This window comes from Neofelis nebulosa, chromosome 2 (assembly GCF_028018385.1).
Source record: "Neofelis nebulosa isolate mNeoNeb1 chromosome 2, mNeoNeb1.pri, whole genome shotgun sequence".
Classification (NCBI taxonomy): Eukaryota; Metazoa; Chordata; class Mammalia; order Carnivora; family Felidae; genus Neofelis; species Neofelis nebulosa.
This window is the reverse complement of record NC_080783.1, coordinates 133,741,663-133,762,423: the sequence shown is the minus strand read 5'-3', so window position 1 is coordinate 133,762,423 and position 20,761 is coordinate 133,741,663. Positions and strand designations below refer to the sequence as shown.

At 37.3% G+C, this 20,761-nt stretch overlaps 1 long non-coding RNA gene across 1 annotated transcript in view; it reads right to left on the bottom strand.

Annotated features, from left to right (window-relative positions):
• Nucleotides 1-450: 450 nt before the first annotated feature.
• Nucleotides 451-20,761, bottom strand: part of LOC131504287 (uncharacterized) — a 66,291-nt gene continuing 45,980 nt past the window's right edge. Inside the window, exons 3-4 of the long non-coding RNA XR_009257903.1 lie at nt 1,597-1,649; nt 451-540 (exon numbers count right to left, since the gene is read on the bottom strand). This is a non-coding gene — a long non-coding RNA (uncharacterized LOC131504287). The remainder of the gene's footprint in view (nt 541-1,596; nt 1,650-20,761) is intronic.

The window sequence follows — 20,761 nt, the reverse complement described above, 5'->3', positions numbered from 1 at the left end:
GCAATCAAGACTAAATACTGACTACACTTCAGTGGTAATACTACTGTCTAGTTGAAATTAGAGAAGTAGGGAGAGTTGAGAACAAAAACAAAATGGCAGTCATGCCAAAAATAATGACTGAATGTTGAAGAAAGCACTCTCACTTTCTATCAAGAGACTTATGAAGAAGTAATATTATTTATTTTCTTAGCAAACATTTTCAACATTGATTCCTCTTGAACTAATTCATAAGGCATTGTAATCTAATAGTTGCACAGAATTATGTCATGAGATCATTTTCATCCTTTGTTATGTTCTTAAGTCCCTTCTCTTTCTTGAAATAACCAATGAACATATACACTACATATACTACATTTTTTTAAATGAATAAAAAGATAAAGAGAAGTTTCAATAACAAAATCCACATTGCAAAGTTAGGTGCTTTGAACTTTCTCATCACCTTACCAGGGTTTCCGCATGGGCAGCCTAAAAGACAACTCAGCAACTGAATGGAACGGCAAACAATGGCTCCTTCACAAGTGGGTCTTTAATTGATTACGGCTGTGTTTATGGAAGCAGAAGAGAATTTACACAAGATGACAGATTCCCTTCATTTTAAGGGGGTTTTACTGGCATTCGCGTGGTAAGGGTGGTTTCTCTATTGACTAGTCCTGCTCTTTCCCCACATATACCCACCTGATAACTACCCATATGAATGAACATTAAAAATGATTACTTTATACCACTTTTTATTAGAAATATCTCCTCAGGTTTTTGTTTTTAATAAAGTAAAATTTACACTTTATAAGATATAGCTTGTGTTTAGAGAATCCAAACAAGGTCCTGCTTTCATCTATCTTTTTGCTGTATATTCTTATAAATATTATACAAAATATTAGACAAAATAAACAACAGAAAATTCTTAAAACTAAATTTAAGGGGTCTTTATTCTTTCAATTTGTTTAAGAAACTGCAGAGATGGGAAATTTTAAATCATATGATGTGACTCTCTCACCCAAGTAGTAAGATTTACTTTCATCATTTAATTATCTAAAAATTTCTGATTTAAATTTTTGTTACATTTTTATAATATCTTTATGCAAGGGAGTACTATGGTCTTTCTAGTAATTTGGGACACACACAATTTCAGATTTAGCTATATTAACCTATAATTCCAATATGCTTTTCATTTGTCTGTTAATAGTGACCTCTACAGGTCTACTATAACAACAACATAGTATCTGTAGGTAGCTGCTCTGAGTCAAAGGTTTATCCAATGAAGAACAGTGGTATAATTGTAATATTAAGTTTAAAATATTAGACACACTGTGCCAGTTTATATTTTAAATCTTTAAACCCCACACAAATCAATGGGTTCCATAAATATCTGTGTATTCCAATTTAAAAACAAAGTGATATCTGACAAGGTTTTAGCTGATTTATTCAAAAAGATTAATAAATTTTGACAACTCCAAAGAAGAAAAACATAAAATGTATGTTAATGGCAATATTTTTGTTATGTAAAATTAAGAAAAAAAACATTATATTATGGGTATGACTTCTTTTTCTAAAAAAAGTGTGAACATGAGTTGATATAAAAGAATAAATCTGTCTTACCTTAGAGCATTAACAGCATATTCTTCCTCATTCACCATGGACTTCTTTCCAAGCTAAAAGCACAAATGAGTACTTGTAAAACTTTCTTATTTTTAATAGATTGTATACATTTATTTTATTAACGCAGTATTAATTCGTTGATTTTAAATGACAATATACTTTGATAAATCCATGAAAGATAAAATTTCATTGTTTGCAGTATTAAATTTCGTAATTATATACAAGTAAACTGGGAAATATTTCAATATTGATTAAGTTACAGTTACCATTATGGATATTTAAGGTAAAACTTTCTGACTCAAGTCAGCCAAAAAAATTAATCAATCCAATGACTAGTTTTCAATCCAACTTCTTAGTTTTAGTTATTTTCCTCTGTTTAAACTAGACATTCTAATGAACACTTGAAAATTATAAATTAATATATTGTAACTTTCTGACTCCAACCTCTTATCTTTCCATTTATTCACTTATCTTTTACCTCACTGAGTGCTCAAGATTATTGATATACCTTTATTTTCCCCTTGCTATGGCCTAATACTTCAAACACTTTCTTGTCAACATCTTACACTCCTTGGCACTTTTCCACTACATGCCAGTAGGCTAACATAATCCTAACTTCAATGATAACTTTCTGTCTGATTTACGTAGGCCTGTTCTCAGAGGAGCTTGGCAATTATAGAATGTTTGAGCTATAATGTCCCCAGTAACAAACCTGCAGGTGGCAGTAGTGCAGGAAGACCCTCCCCCAGGGGATCAGTGAAGGACCAAACCCTTGGATCCCTAAAATTTGGAGTTATGGAGCCTAGCCACAGACTTGACATAAAGCACAGGAGTGCTGTGCTGCCTGGCAGGCGGACAGTTCAGATGCAGGCAGGGTGAAGGCAGGGTGAGGCCAGGGACACATGGAAAAGTGAAAGTCTGCTCTTCCGTGAAGGCTTCTTGAAGGGTGGTGGGCATGAGCTCCCCACTCAGGGGTCAAGCAAGCAAGGCAACGCCATTTTCACACTGTCCATAGCACTGATCAAAGTCAGGGACAAAACAATGCCACCTAGTGGAGGCAGGAGCTACCTACACCAATCTCCCTGCACCCTGCAGGCGTGTCTACACTGGGGCAAGTCTCTCTGAGAATCAGTGCAACAGGCTCTTCCCCGGAAGACCAACACAAACCCTTTGTATGCACCAAGTCTTCGGATCATAGAGCACTGCAAAAGCTTTAGCTCTAGGGCAAATAGTATACAGCTTCCATTTTATTTTTATTTTACTATTATCATTTTTTTAAATTTTATTCTCAAACTATTCCAAAAAACAGAAAAGGAAGAAAAACTTCCAAATTTATTCTTTGAGGCCAGGAATACCCTGACACCAAAATGAGATACAGAATCCACTAAAAAAGAGAACCACAATATCACTGAACAAGGATGCAAAAATTCTCAATAAAATATTAGCAAATTGAATCTAATATTAAAAAACTCATTCACATGAGCACCATGATCAAGTGGGATTTATTCCTGGGTTTTAAGAATGGTTCAATAATTCAAATCAATCAATGTGACACACCACATTAATAAAGGAAAAGAACCATATGATCCTTCCAATAGATGCAGAAAAAGCATTTAACAAAGTTCATAATCCATTCATGATAAAAACCCTCAAAAAAGTAGGTTTAGCTAGAATATACCTCAACATAATAAAGACAATATACAAAAACCCACAGCTAACATCGTCCCCAATAGGGAAAAACAGAGCTTTTTCTCTACCATCATAAAATGGATAAAGACAATTTATCAATTTATCAAGAAATCATAAAATTGATAAGACATGGATGTCCACTCTTATCTCAGGGATGTCTTATTTTACATAGTACCAGAAGTCCTAGCCACAGCAATCAGGCAACAAAAAGAAACAAAAGGTAGCCAAATGAGCAAGAAGAAGTCGAACTTCCAGTATTTGCAGATAACATGATACTCTATATAGAAAACCTGAAAAACTCCACAAAAAAACTGCTAGAACTGATAACACAAATTCAGTAAGTCGTGGGATACAAAATCAATGTAGAGAAATCTTGCATTTCTATAACCAATAATGAAGCAGCAGAAAGAGAAATCAAGGCACCAAACTGCACCAAAAACTAAAAGAGATCTAGGAATAAACCTAACCGAAGAGGTAAAAGATCTGTACTCTGAAAAATATAAAACACTGATGAAAGAAAATGAAGATCACACAAAGAAATGGAAAGACATTCCATGCTCATGGATTGAAAGAATAAACATTGTTAAAATGTCTATACTACCCAAAGCAATATACACATTTAACGTAATCTCTGTCAAAATACCACAAACATTTTTCACAGAGGTAGAACAAACAACCCTACAATTTCTATGGAACCACAAAAGACCTCAAATCGCCAAAGTAACCTTGAAAAAGACAAGCAAAGCTGGAGGCATCATGATTCCAGACTTCAAGGTATATTACAAACCTGTAGTCATCAAGAGAGTATGGTACTGGCACAAACACAGACACACAGATCAATGGAACAGAACGGAAAACCCAGAAATGGGCCCACAACTATATGGTCAACTCATCTTTGGCAAAGCAGAAAAGGATATCCAATGGAAAAAAGACCGTCTCTTCAACAAATGGTGTTGGGAAAACTGGACAAGTCATGCAAGAGAATAAAACTGGATCACTTTCTTACCTCATACACAAAAAAATAAATTCAAAATGGATGAAAAACCTAAATGTGAGATAGGTAACTATTAAAATCCTAGAAGAGAACGTAGGTAGTAACCTCTCTGACATCGGCCATAGCAGCTTCTTTCTAGATATGTTTCCTGAGGCAAGGGAAACAAAAGCAAAATAAACTATTGGGATTTCATTAAAATAAAAAGCTTGTTCACAAAAAAAAAGGAATCAATGAGCAAAACTAAAAGGCAACTGACAGAATGGGAGAAGATCTTCACAGATGACATATCTGATAAAGGTTTAGTATTTAAAATATATAAAGAACTTATAAAACTCAACACTCAAAAAATGGATAATTCAATTTAAAAATGGGCAGAAGACATGAATATAGATTTTCCCAGAGAAGACATACAGATGGCCAACAGACACATGAAAAGATGCTCAACATCACTCATCATCAGTTAAAAAGCCATCAAAACTACAATGAGATATTACCTCACGCCTGTCATAATGTCTAAAATCAACAACACAGTTGTGCCTGGGTGGCTCAGTCAGTTAAGCATCCAACTCTTGATTTTGGCTCAGGTCATGATCTCACAGTTGGTAAGATCAAGCCCCACATCAGGCTCTGTGCTGAAAGTGTAGAGCCTGTTTGGGATTCTCTCCCTACACCTCTCTCTGCTCCTCCCCTGCTCACACATGCACATGCATGTACATGTATTCTCTCTCGAAATAAACAAATAAACTTAATAAAAAAAAACACACAAGAAACAACAGATGTCGGCAAGGATGTGGGGAAAGGGGAACGCTCTTGCTCTGTTGGTGGGAATGCAAACTGGTACAGCCACTCTGGAAAATGGTATGGAGATTCCTCAAAAAGTTAAAAATAGAACTACCCTATGATCCAGCAATTGCACTACTAGGTATTTTCCCAAAGAATACAAAAATACTAATTCAAAGGGATACAAGCATCCTGATGTTTATAGCAGCATAATCAACAATAGCCAAATTATGAAACAGCCCAAGTTTTCACCAACTGATAAATGAATAAGAAGTGACATATATATTATATCTATAATATATATATATATATATATATATATATATATATATATATAATGGAATATTACTTAACCACAAAGAAGACACACATTTGAGCCATTTTAGAACTCTGGGTGTGTGTGCATGTGTGTGATAATCACCAGGTGTAGTACTGAAGTGATGAATAACTATATTGTACACATGAAACTAATATTACACTGTTAACTAACTGGAATTTAAATAATAAAAACAAATAAAATGAACCATGTGACTAAAAAAAGATAAAATATTATAGCTCAATAATTATCATGTACTTTTCATATCAAGTTTGGGTCATATTAAAATTTTTGTAAAAGTTCAAAAACATAAAGTGTCTTGTAGTCACTATTAAAAAAACAAAAATAAAAAATGAAAAAACAAAATAAAAAAGGGATTCTGTCAAAAAAAGAAAGGAGGGGCGCCTGGGTGGCTCAGTCGGTTGAGCGTCTGACTTTGGCTCAGGTCATGATCTCACGGTTTGTGAGTTCGAGCCCCATGTTGGGCTCTGTGCTGACAGCTCAGAGCCTGGAGCCTCTTCAGATTCTGTGTCTCCCTCTCTCTCTGCCCCTCCCCAACTCATGCTCTGTTTCCGTTTCAGAAATAAATGAACATTAAAAAAAAAAAAAAAAGAAAGAAAGGAAATAATAAGATTAAAAACAAAAACAGATGATGTTCAATAAAAAAAAAGTTGGTCTTGCAAAAATTTATAAAATCAAGAAAAGTCATAAAATTGATCAAGTAAAAAGAGGTAAGGCCCAAATAAAGAGGATTGGAAATGAAACGGGGACATAACTAATTGCACTTGCTGCTGGCATTAAAATTATAATAAAAGATATAACAATTATTTTTACAACAACTTTGAAAATAGGTGGACTAGAAAAATTCCTAGAAACATCCTACTAAATCTGAATCAAAAAAGTGAATGAAAATAGAAAAGTGCTACGATTATTTTAAAAATTGGATCACAATTAAATCTTTCAAGAAAGAAAACTTTAAGCACAAATAATTAGGCCAGCAAGTTCTATCAAACATTTAAGAAACAAATAATTATAGGGGCGCCTGGATGGCTCAATCAGTTAAGTATCTGACTTTGGCTCAAGTCATGATCTCACGGTCCGTGAATCTGGGCTCTGCATGGGGCTCTGCACTGACAGTTCAGAGCCTGGAGCCTGCTTCCCATTCTGTGTCTCTCTTTTTCTCTGCCCCTCCCCAGCTTGTGTTCTCTCTCATTCTCAAAAATAAATAAATGTTTAAAAAAAGAATAAATAGGGGTGCCTGGGTGGCTCAGTCAGTTAAGCATCCGACTTCAGCTCAGGTCATGATCTCACAGTCTGTGGGTTCGAGCCCTGCATCAGGCATTGTGCTGACCGCTCAGAGCCTGGAGCCTGCTTCAGATTCTGTGTCTCCCTCTCCCTGCCCCTGCCCTGCTCATGCTCTGTCTCTCTCTGTCTCAAAATAAATAAAAAGCATTTAAAATTTTTTTTAAAAAAGAATAAATAATTATAGTCTTTCACAAATATAATTTTAGGTATAGAGAAAAGAAGCACCCCCATTTTCCTTTATGAAGCTAATAAAAACTTGATAACAAACATTACAAAGACAGTTCTAGGAAGTAAACTGTGGCTTATTGAACTCACAAACATGCATTCCAAAATTATAAACAAAATATATCCAAACTGACTCCTACAATGAATTTTAAAAATAAAATATTGTAGGGTGCTTGGGTGGCTCAGTCAGTTGCATGTCTGATTTTGATTTTGGTTCAGTTCATGATCCCAGGGTAGTGGGATTGAGCCCGACAATAGACTCTGCACTGAGCGTGGAGCATGCTTGAGATTCTCCCTCTCCTCTCTCTGACCCTCTGCATCTTTTCCCTGATCATATTCTCTCTATATAAAAAACAATTTAAATTAAATTAAATTAAATTAAATTAAATTAAGTTAAATTAAAATAATTGTGATCAGTTAAGTTTATTCTAGAAGCACAGAGTAGTTTTTTGTTTTGTTTTGTTTTGTTTTGTTTTGTTTTACGCTTATTTATTTTTGAGACAGAGAGAGACAGAGAATGAACAGGGGAGGGGCAGAGAGAGAGGGAGACACAGAATCTGAAACAGGCTCCAGGCTCTGAGCAGTCAGCACAGAGCCCGATGCGGGGCTCGAACTCATGGACCATGAGATCATGACCTGAGCCGAAGTCGGCCGCTTAACCGACTGAGCCACCCAGGCACCCCTCAGAGTAGTTTTAAAATTACGACTAAAAGTTTCAGAAAGATCGTCACACTCAAGTTTTTAAGCTGGAAAACAATTTTCTGAAAATATAATGGTACTAGCAACAAATGTTTATCAGGATAATAAAGATTATTACTGGCTTGGTCGGAAGATGGCAGCATAGGAGGACGCTGGGCTCACCATGTCTTGCGGATCACTTAGATTCCACCCACACCTGCCTAAATAACCCAGAAAACCACCAGATGACTATCAGAACAGATTCTCCAGAGCCAAGCATTGATGAGAGGCCCACGGAAGAGGGTAGGAAGGGCAGCGAGGTGGTGTGCTCTACACGGACTGGCGGGAGGGAGCCGGGGTGGAGGGTCAGCCCGCCAGCAAAGCAGAGCCCCCGTCTGGCTTGCAAAAGCGGAGGGCCAGACGGAGTGTGTTCTGAGAGCAAACGGGACTTAACATCTGGAAGGTTATTGGTTAACAGCTCTGCTCAGAGAGCGGGAGGGCTGGAGGACAACGGGAGGGAGAGTTGTTGAGCCTGGGACGACAGAGCTCAGCTTGGCAGGGAGCAAAGGCGCTCACCAGCACCATCTCCCTCACTCATCCCCCAGCCAAATCCCAAAGGGACCCAGTTCCTGTCAGGGAATTTGCTTGCACAGCGCAAACAGCCAATGCTGTGCTTCTGTGGCTCTATCCCTACAGCGGCAGGTCTGACTCCCTCCCAGTGCGGCAGGGCCCCTCCTGAAGCAGATCACCAAGGGGAAAGCGAGCAGACCCTGCCGGTTCTGCCCCCGTGCACCTTGTCGATCCACCCCAGCTAATACGCCAGATCCCAAGCACCACAAGTCTGGGAGTGTGCAAGTAGCCCGGATGGGCCACACCACCCCACAGTGAATCCTGTCCCTAGGAGAGGGGAAGAGAAGGTACCCACCAGTCTGACTGTGGCCCCAGCGGTGGGCTGGGGGCAGACATCAGGTCTGACTGTGGCCCCGCCCACCAATGCAAGTTATTCAAGATGGCACAGGTGAAGTGCCCTGAAGTTCCGCACCACTCCAGGGACTATCCAAAACGACGAAATGGAAGAATTCTCCTCAAAAAAACCTCCAGGAAATAATGACATCTAACGAACTGATCAAAAAGGATTTAAACAATATAGCAGAAAGTGAATTTAGAATAATAGTCATAAAATTACTCACTGGGTTTGAAAACAGTAGAGAGGACAGCAGAGAATCTATTGCTACAGAGATCAAGGGACTAAGGAACAGCCAGGAGGAGCTAAAAAATGCTATCAATGAGCTGCAAAATAAAATGGAGACGACCACGGCTCGGATTGAAGAGACAGAGGAGAGAATAGGTGAACTAGAAGATAAAATTATGGAAAAAGAAGAAGCTGAGAAAAAGAGAGATAAAAAAATCCAGGAGTATGAGGGGAAAATTAGAGAACTAAGTGATGCACTAAAGAGAAATAAATTATGCATAATTGGTATTCCAGAGGAGGAAGAGAGAGGGAAAGGTGCTGAAGGGGTACTTGAAGAAATAATAGCTGAGAACTTCCCTGATCTGGGGAAGGAAAAAGGCATTGAAATCCAAGAGGCACAGAGAACTCCCTTCAGACGTAACTTGAATCGATCTTCTGCATGACATATTATAGTGAAACTGGCAAAATACAAGGATAAAAAGAAAATTCTGAAAGCAGCTAGGGATAAACGTGCTCTAACATATAAAGGGAGACCTATAAGACTCGTGACCGATCTCTCTACTGAAACTTGGCAGGCCAGAGAGGAATGGCAGGAAATCTTCAATGTGATGAACAGAAAAAATATGTAGCCAAGAATCCTCTATCCAGCAAATCTGTCATTTAGCATAGAAGGAGAGATAAAGGTCTTCCCAAACAAACAAAACTGAAGGAATTCATCACCACTGAACCAGCCCTACAAGAGAGCCTAAGGGGGATCCTGTGAGACAAAGTACCAGAGACATCACTACAAGCATGAAACCTACAGACATCACAGTGACTCTAAACCCATATCTTTCTATAATAACACTGAATGTAAATGGACTAAATGCACCAACCAAAAGACATAGGGTATCAGAATGGATAAAAAAAAACAAGACCCATCTATTTGTTGTCTACAAGAGACTCATTTTAGACCTGAGGACACCTTCAGATTGAAAGTGAGGGGATGGAGAACTACTTATCATGCTACTGGAAGTCACAAGAAAGCTGGGGTAGCCATACTTATATCAGACAAACTAGACTTTAAATTAAAGGCCGTAACAAGAGATGGAGAAGGGCATTATATAATAATTACGGGGTCTATCTATCAAGAAGAACTAACAATTCCAAATGTCTATGTGCTGAATACAGGATCCCCCAAATATATAAAACAATTACTTACAAACATAAGCAATCTTATTGACAAGAATCTGGTAACTGCAGGGGACTTTAACACTCCACTTACAGAAATGGATAGATCATCTAGACACACAGTCAATAAAGAAACAAGGGCCCTGAATGATACATTGGATCAGATGGACTTGACAGATATTTTTAGAACTCTGCATCCCAAAGCAACAGAATATACTTTCTTCTCAAGTGCACATGGAACATTCTCCAAGATAGATCACATACTGGGTCACAAAACAGCCCTTTATAAGTAGAGAAGAATTGAGATCATACTGTAAGGGTTAAATTGTACTATAGGGCTAACGCTTAGCTTGAAAGATAACAACTTTGTTCTGACACTAAAGGTCAAAAGATAACAGCCTTGCTTTTACTCTTGTAAATTATACTTCATACTCTTGTGAATTAGGCTTTACCAATGAAGGAAACAAAAGCTCAAAAAACAGCATCAGAGACAAGGTCAAGGAGATCCACTGGTTGCAACTTAGCGGCAGAAAGTCTAAAATAATCACCTCATTCAATAACTGTTTCTGACTCATCTGGCAACTGTTTCTAACTCATCTGGGAACTGTTTCTCTGTTCTGTTCCCAGATAATGATAAGACGATGTGATCGGCTTTAAAAACTCTGTACCCCGGCTGTTCAAGGCCACACTCTTATCAAGAGTGTTGTCCCGATCAGTCGGCCTTGCCTCTCATTGTAATAAACTTTGTTACAACTGTCACTGGTGCCCCATAGCATTGTTTCAGGAGTCACGTGGATGCAACAATACCATGCATACTTTCAGACCACAACGCTATGAAGCTTGAAATCAACCACAGGAAAAAGTCTGGAAAACCTCCAAAAGCATGGAGGTTAAAGAACACCCTACTAACGAATGAGTGGGTCAACCAGGCAATTAGAGAAGAAATTTAAAAATATATGCAAACAAACGAAAATGAAAATACAACAATCCAAACACTTTGGGATGCAGCGAAAGCAGTCCTGAGAGGAAAATACATTGCAATCCAAGGCCTATCTCAAGAAACAAGAAAAACCCAAATACAAAATCTAACAGCACACCTAAAGGAAATAGAAGCAGAGCAGCAAAGACACCCCAACCCAGCAGAAGAAGAAAAATAATAAAGATCAGAACAGAAATAAACAGTATAGAATCTAAAAAAAACTGTAGAGCAGATCAATGAAACCAAGAGTTGTTTTTTTGAAAAAAATAAACAAAATTGACAAACCTCTAGCCAGGCTTCTCAAAAAGAAAAGGGAGATGACCCAAAAAGATAAAATCATGAATGAAAATGGAATTATTACAACCAATCCCTCAGAGATACAAACAATTATCAGGGAATACTATAAAAAATTATATGCCAACAAACTGGACAACCTGGAAGAAATGGACAAATTCCTAAACACCCACACACTTCCAAAACTCAAACTGGAGGAAATAGAAAGCTTGAGCAGACCCATAACCAGTGGAGAAATTGAATCAGTTATCAAAAATCTCCCAGCAAATAAGAGTCCAGGATGAGATGGCTTCCCTGGGGAGTTCTACCAGACGTTTAAAGCAGAGATAATACCTATCCTTCTCAAGCTATTCCAAGAAATAGAAAGGGAAGGAAAACTTCCAGACTCATTTTATGAAGCCAGTATTGCTTTGATTCCTAAACCAGACAGAGACCCAGTAAAAAGAGAACTACAGGGCAATATCCCTGATGAATATGGATGCAAAAATTCTCAATAAGATACTAGCAAATAGAATTCAACAGCTTATAAAAAGAATTATTCACCATGATAAAGTGGGATTCATTCCTGGGATGCAGGGCTGGTTCAACATTCCTAAATCAATCAACGTGATACATCACATTAATAAAAGAAAAGATAAGAACCATATGATCCTGTCGATCAATGCAGAAAAAGCATTTGACAAAATTCAGCATCCTTTCTTAATAAAAACCCTCAAGAAAGTCGGGATAGAAGGAACATACTTCAACATCATAAAAGGCATTTATGAAAAGCCCACAGCTAACGTCATCCTCAATGGGGGAAAAAATGAGAGCTTTTTCCCTGAGATCAGGAACAAGACAGGGATGTCCACTCTCACCGCTGTTGTTTAACATAGTGTTGGAAATTCTAGTAGCATCAGCAATCAGACAACAAAAGGAAATCAAAGGCATCAAAATTGGCAAAGATGAAGTCAAGCTTTCACTTTTTGCAGATGACATGATATTATACATGGAAAATCCGACAGACTCCACCAAAAGTCTGCTAGAACTGATCCATGAATTCAGCAAAGTTGCAGGATACAAAATCAATGTACAGAAATCAGTTGCATTCTTATACACTAACAATGAAGCAACAGAAAAACAAATAAAGAAACTGATCCCATTCACAATTGCACTAAGAAGCATAAAATACCTAGGAATAAATTTAACCAAAGATGTAAAAGATCTGTATGCTGAAAACTATAGAAAGCTTATGAAGGAAATTGAAGAAGATATAAAGAAATGGGAAAACATTCCGTGCTCATGGGTTGGAAGAATAAATACTGTTAAAATGTCAATACTACCCAAAGCTATCTACACATTCAATGCAATCCCAATCAAAATTGCACCAGCATTCTTCTCGAAACTAGAGACAAGCAATCCTAAAATTCATATGGAACCACAAAAGGCCCTGAATAGCCAAAGTAATTTTGAAGAAGAAGACCAAAGCAGGAGGCATCACAATCCCAGACTTTAGCCTCTACTACAAAGCTGTAATCATCAAGACAGCATGATATTGGCACAAAAACAGACACACAGACCAATGGAACAGAATAGAAACCCCAGAACTAGACCAACAAAAGTATGGCCAACTCATCTTTGACAAAGCAGGAAAGAACATCCAATGGAAAAAAGACAGTCTCTTTAACAAATGGTGCTGGGACAACTGGACAGCAACATGCAGAAGGTTGAAACTAGACCACTTTCTCACACCATTCACAAAAATAAACTCAAAATGGATAAAGGACCTGAATGTGAGACAGGAAACCATCAAAACCCTAGAGGAGAAAACAAGAAAAGACCTCTCTGAGCTCAGCCGTAGCAATTTCTTACTTGACACATCCCCAAAGGGAAGCGAATTAAAAGCAAAAATGAACTATTGGGACCTCATGAAGATAAAATGTTTCTGCATAGCAAAGGAAACAATCAACAAAACTAAAAGGCAACCAACGGAATGGGAAAAGATGTTTGCAAATGACATATCCGACAAAGGGCTAGTATCCAAAATCTATAAAGAGCTCACCAAACTCCACACCCGAAAAACAAATAACCCAGTGAAGAAATGGGCAGAAAACATGAATAGACACTTCTCTAAAGAAGACATCCGGATGGCCAACAGGCACATGAAAGGATGTCAACGTCGCTCCTCATCAGGGAAATACAAATCAAAACCACACTCAGATATCACCTCATGCCAGTCAGAGTGGCCAAAATGAATAAATCAGGCGACTATAGATGCTGGAGAGGATGTGAAGAAACGGAAACCCTCTTGCACTGTTGGTGGGAATGCAAACTGGTGCAGCCGCTCTGAAAAACAGTGTGGAAGTTCCTCAAAGTATTAAAAATAGACCTACCCTATGACCCAGCAGTAGCACTGCTAGGAATTTATCCAAGGGATACAGGAGTACTGATGCATAGGGGCACTTGTACCCCAATGTTTATAGCAGCACTCTCAACAATAGCCAAATTGTGGAAAAAGCCTAAATGTCCACCAACTGATGAATGGATAAAGAAATTGTGGTTTATATACACAATGGAGTACTACATGGCAATGAGAAATAATGAAATATGGCCCTTTGTAACAACGTGGATGGAACTGGAGAGTGTTATGCTAAGTGAAATAAGTCATACAGAGAAAGACAGATACCATATGTTTTCACTCTTATGTGGATCCTGAGAAACTTAACAGAAACCCATGGGGGAGGGGAAGGAAAAAAAAAAAAAGAGGTTAGAGTGGGAGAGAGCCAAAGCATAAGAGACTCTTAAAAACTGAGAACAAACTGAGGGTTGAAGGGGGGTGGGAGGGAGGGGAGGGTAGGTGATGTGTATTAAAGAGGGCATCTTTTGGGATGAGCACTGGGTGTTGTATGGAAACCAATTTGACAATAAATTTCATGTATTAAAACAAAAGATTACTATTACTAAGATCATTTCACTTTTTGTGAAGTGACAAAATATTAACTTGAAATATGCTGTGATAAATTAAAGATGCATATTGTAATCTGTAGGGTGAGCACTTAGGAAAAAGAAACAGGTACAAAGAGGAATATCTAAAAGCTATGGGAGGAATTAAAACAAAAGTCTGAAAAGTAGCTAACATGGTTAGTTACTGAGGGTTTAAACGTGGGGTTCATGAAACAGAATTGGAAGAACTATAGTGTATACTCATCTTAATTAGAGGTGAGTAATCAGCAAATGCATTGGATACTATATTGTCACTCTTCAATATATTATGTTTATTTTTAAAATCTTTGATTCTTTCAGTTCTCTTTTAGAATTGATTGTAGTGACATGATGAATGAGATAAGACTTGATATGTAATATTTACATTTGTCTAACATCAGAGACGCTATCCTTGGTGACAAGATTTTTGTCGAGAGCCAAGAATATATCTCTGTTAACAATTGTGTGCTGTAGGTCATAAAATGCTAAAAATATATTAGAAATAAAAAAAAGATCAGTTGATAAAACCCTGAGGAAAAACACCTTTGAATATAGGGCAAAGCTTCCATTTGTAGGCCCACTCTTTCAAGTCTTCTGAGTACACTGATACCATTATGATTAATGGGGGAAGGCTAAAATTGGAGGGGATCTGGGAAACATACTAGATATAGACAGGATTTTAAATTTTTAAGCAAATTGACTTGTAACTTGGCATAAGATATCCTTTAATGACTAATTTGATTATGTCTTGGGGAATGGCTTATGTCAATAAGTTTACAGAAGATTCAGAAGTCAGACTAAGTAGTGATCCCTGCTATACAATTCAAGGATCTCAGAGAGACTAAAAGTCTTGTGAAGAATCAGTCCCATACATGGGATAGTAGGGCCATTGTTTGAGGCCACACAACTGAAGCACTCCATAATTTAGAGTATCTTATTTGTCAAGGCCATTTGGGCAGGGCCTCTCAAGCCCAGCCCAGCACCCACAAAGAAGTTGATCCCTACTTTTCCCCTTTAGAGAACTCTCCAACTCTCTATCCTTGTTTTTGTTTGTTTGTTTTGTTTTGTTTTGTTTTAAGTTTATTTATTTACTGAGAGAGAGAAAGAGAGGAGGAGGAGGAGGAGAGATAGAGAGAGAAGAGAAAGAATCCTAAGCAGGCTCTATAGTGTCAGCACAGAGCCTGACATAGGGCTTGAACCCATGAACTGTGAGATCATGACCTGAGCCTAAATCAAGATTCGTACACTCAACTGACTGAACCACCCAGGCACCCCTCCAACTCTCTACCCTAAGTGTGGTCTTGAATAGATGGCATGAGTAGTTTTGGGTTTATACTTATAGGAACCATAGTTGGTCTCTGTTTCCTGGAAGGTGGCTTAGCAAACCAATCATTTCTACTGGCTGGGGTAGTATTTATTTAATGTAAGATTGGCCTCCAGAATCCTATTGATATAATTTTTGAGGGCATTTCAAATACAGGCCAAGTTCAAGGCTATGAGCTATATTAGTCTTTCACAGAACATTGGCCTTGTGCATGGATATCAATTATATATAGTTTAACTGCTGTGCCAACAACACCCAAGGGAGGTGGGACTGGCAGCAGACATTTTTTACTCTGAATATCCTGCCCCTGACATCCTGGGTGTTTACTCTCTTTGCCGACTCCACCCACGTGTTAAGCCATCTTATCCTCCAGGGGTGGCTATTCATATCTTCTTTGAGGGCTTTCAAAACTATTGTTCTGTAATACCAATAGGTTCTTTCTTCTTCTTTTTTTTAATGTTTATTTATTTTTGAGAGAGAGACAGAGAGAGATAGCACAGAAGCTGAGGAGGGGTAGAGAGAGGGAGACACAGAATCCAAAACAGGCTCCAGGCTCTCAGCTGTCAGCACAGAGCCTGACGCAGGGCTCACACTCAAACTGGGAGATCATGATCTGAGCTGAAGGTGGACGATTAACTGACTGACTCACCCAGGTGCCCCCAATGGGTTCTTTCAATCAACGTCCTCTCTTGCCTTTAATTGATGTGATTTCATGCTCTTCCAGGTAAGTTTTAAGTCTTTCTAGGTGAAGAACAGACAATCAATCATTGTACAACTAGAACAACTTTTCTTGCACTGGTCCTAATGTTCCTCATCTTTCCTCTCACCACTGCCAGTATATGTAGGTACAGGTGCAGTCTGCATAAAATGAGATCACATTTTTAGATCTGCAATTATTGTGTCCTAGAGTTTAAGAGAAGACATTGTTATAAATGGGTTGCTCTACATTTATGCTATAAAATTCTACATGGTAAGCTTAACAAAACCAAAAAATAAATTATCATTATATTTCCTGCATGCTCTGAATAAGACTTGCATGAATGTCATCAAATAAAACACAGTTTGAGAGAAGAATTGGAAGTCACTATTTAGAGCAACATTATGGATGAGAGAGCAACATCATTAAGTAGTGACAAATAAATGGCATTGGAAATAGAAAGGCAAAAAGACCTGGATTGTTTCAATAAAAATATGTTCCAAAGACCATAGCATTGTAAAAAATAAGTTGCTATCTTTGTCTTGTAGTGGAAATATGACACTGGACAGGAATCACACCTTTGACAATAAAGAATGAAAAGAAATAGCTCCTGAATTAAAAAGGAATGCATAATGCTTGAGCACTGTAAAGAATTTTTATTCATACTATTGACAATAAACAAATATGATTGTGTATTTTTTCTATCCACTGTTTTCAATCTTCAACAAATCATAATACCTCCTATGGGCCCAGAAATTTTGTAGTTCTTAAAATCAGATTACTTATTTCTATAGTAAGTTACACCAAAAATATTTTCTTGGTGTCTCATTTATCCTAGGAATGATCCTACTTTTTGAAAAAGGCTGGGGCAGAGGATGGGTGTAAAGGAGTAGGAAAATAGTAGAGTCAACTAATTTTGAGTCTTTGTATTAGATGTTTTACATTAATTAGACATTTAATCTTCACAATTGGCCTATAAAATAGATATTTATTAAGTGCTTTCTAAAAGTTTACTTATTTTGAGAGAGAGAGAAGGCACAAGCAGAGAGAGGTGTAGCAAGAGAGTCCCAAGCAGGCTCCATGCTATTAGCATGAAGATCGAGATCTCAGGCTGAATCTCACAAACCTCGAGATCATGACCTGAACCAAAACCAAGAGTCAGATGTAACTCACTGAACCACACAGCTGCCCCTACATTGGGTAATTTTTTTTTTTAAGAATACATCTCTTTTTTTTTTTTAAGTTTATTTATTTATTTGTTTATTTATTTATTTATTTTGAGAGAGAGCGCAAGCACAAACATGCACAGGGGAGGAGCAGAGAGTGACAGAGAGAGAGAATCCCAAGCAGGCTCAGTGCTGTCAGCACAGACCCCAATGCAGGGCTAAATCTCACAAACGGTTAAGATCATGACCTGAGCCAAAATCAAGATTTGGATGCTCAACTGTCTGAGCCACCCAGGCGGCCGTACATTGGGTAATTTTAGAACCAACACAAATAACTTAGTTCTATCAACAAGAGTTTATTTCATGTGATATTTCTTGGAAAAATAATACAACATAAATACATTTTAACAATCTACATGACTATATAATCTGTCCTTGTGATTTTTCAGGTGTCCTTTAAAATTTTTTTTATATTTTATTTATTTTTATAGACACAGAGAGACAGAGTACAAGTGGGGGAGGGGCAGAGAGAGAAGGAGACACAGAATCGAAGCAGGCTCCAGGCTCCAAGCTGTCAGCACAGAGCCCGACGTGGGGCTCCGACTCACAAATTGAGAGATCATGACCTGAGCCCAAGTCGAACGCTCAACCGACTGAGCCACCTAGGCACCCCTCAGGTGTCCTTTTAAATGTTCTTTGCATTTTCATCTTTAGGGAAAACAAGTCTTTAACAACATGAAGCAAACTTTAGTGTATCCATTTCTAGTCCTGTAATAAGGGAATATAACAATGACTTTAAATTTGAATTTGCTATCACCAACGAGAAATTCAAAAGATCCACTGAACACCCAATTTAAAGAGAAGAGTTAATGTGGATGTAGGAAAAGTCATTAAAGATAATGCTGATCTTTAATCATAATTGTTCAATTAAATAGAACAATTGGAAAGGAGCCATCATACTTTGTTTTCTGGTAAAAAATAAATGTATGCAGCAGAGAAATAAAAAATGCCTGATGGAATTTTCTGTGATCACCAGGTTGTTTCTTTCAGGGCAGATAATCCTCTTTCTGGTCAGTCGTAATACAAAGGAGATGGTATAACAAAAGTCTAACATTTATATAATGTTAATCATACACTTGACACTATTCTAATGTTCTACATGTATTAACTCATTTAATCCTTATAATGTCCTAATGGAGAAGATACTATCTCTATTATTCCTATCACCATTTTGCAGAGGGGACCATTGAGACGGAGAAATTAAATCACTTCTCTAGGTCCACACAACTGGTTAATGGCAGAGTGGAATTTGAACCCAACTGATCAGGCTTCTGTGTCTATGTTTTAATCACTATGCAGCATAGCTTCTCTATAGAGTACAGTGGTGGAGCATAAATGTTGCGGCCAGAATGCCTAAAATAAAATTACAGCTCCATTAGATACTGAATATGTGAATCTCAGCATAATTTCTCTCAGCCTCAGTTTCCTCATTTGCACACTGGAGTACATGATGTAAATCTTTGTCAGGATTGTATGAGGTAGTCCACAAATAGCACTCAGTCTAGTGCTCAATAACTGGAGGCATTCAATCTTTATGAGCCAATTATGATAATGAAGCCATTCTTCCTTTTCCTATTATGTAAGTAGAGTGATGTAGATTCATTGAGGAATAGCCTCAAACTTTGGCCTGATGGGCAAAAGGGATCAACCAATATATGGGTAGTTTAACATATAAATATTACATATCCTTAACTTTGTGCTTATATTTTTAATATGCTTGAAAATAATATTAGGTCATGGAACACATAATAAATTATGATATTTTATTTAATCTAAGATGCTATTGATTATGTCCCACAATCTTTTATGACACAATATTAGCAAAATGCTCCCAGTTACATGGAGATAAATTGTTTTTCACCTATAATTTTTATTGAACATATTTTATATTTATTCAAACATAGATTTTTAAATATTTTTAAATTTTATTTTAAAGAGAGAGAAAGAGAGTGCAAGCAGGGGAGAGGGGCAAAGAGAAAGAGAGAATTCCAAGTAGGTTCCATGCTAGCATGAAACCTGACACAGGGCTCAATCCCATGACCCTATGATCATGACCTGAGCCAAAATCAAAAATCAGACACTCAACTGACTGAGCCACCCAGGCACCACTAGACATAGATTTTTAACATATATCACATGAAGAAAAATGCTAGAAAAAGAAATTTGTTTGTTCCTAGAAACTTCATCATAAAGCCTGACTCTACTATATCTGTTTTTAACTTGGAGTCATTTCTTTCCTTATTTTTTCAACACAGTATTGTTCTCTGTGCCATCAAAATTGCTGGTGATGCAGCATTTCTTAAAAGATTCTTATCTACATGATTTTTCTTTTAAGTTGCTGATATACACTCTGAAAGTTGTGATGCTAGTGCCATTCTATCTGAATAAGCTCATAGTTTTACTTTTTTCCTCATTCAAATTACATTTTTCTGAAACTTAGGCACCTTTTGTTCAAACAGAAAGCTTTTAAACAAACATGTGTTTCAATACTCTAACAATAATCTTGCATGATTTGTGAAGTTGGTCATTCCATCCTTTTTAAGATTTGTTTTATCTATTTCAAGACTTCATAATCTCTACAGTTACACTATGTAGTGTGTAGTAACAATACACGTAGTTCCAACAACACACATAACTCAAGGAGGTGAGTAAAATATGAATAGCTATGCCAAATTTGCATATGTGCAGGCATTAACTAGTACATCATGATCGACACTTAGTTGATAGCAGTTGTAAAATGCATCCCAATTTTAAATATGTTAGTTATTTGGAAAAAAATAATACGTCTTCAATTTGGTGAAATGCCATGATTTACTACATTGTTCATCTGATTACATAAATATATCTGTCATGCCTCCAGTGTCACGAATTCCACTATGCATAGCTTTTTCATCCTCTCTTTCTTTGCATATCCAAACAGGAAAATTTTTAACTTCTCCCAAACTTCAGTTTAGAATAGCGATAACAAGCCTTCTGGCACAGGGCTACCAAGAGAAATATTGTCTACTAACTAGTCTATGAAAACCAAGATAAAAGCTTGTAAGTTGTAGTTAATCAAAAGTCAACCTATTCTTCCAAATGTTTGTGTTCACACTTCCTCCCTACAACTTACACCCATTGTAAGAGTTAATTACCTTATGTTTTGAAGGAATAGAATGTACTACAAGAATGTGCTCAGCTCTTTTTAGACCTGTAAGGCCCAGTTAGACTCATTGCAGAGGTTCAAGAGTATATTACAAATCTACAGAGCTGTGATAATTTTGTCACCAATTATTTGCTCTTTTCTGTCCAAAGCTTCTGAAAAAGATTACACGAAGTTTAGAATTAGAATTTAA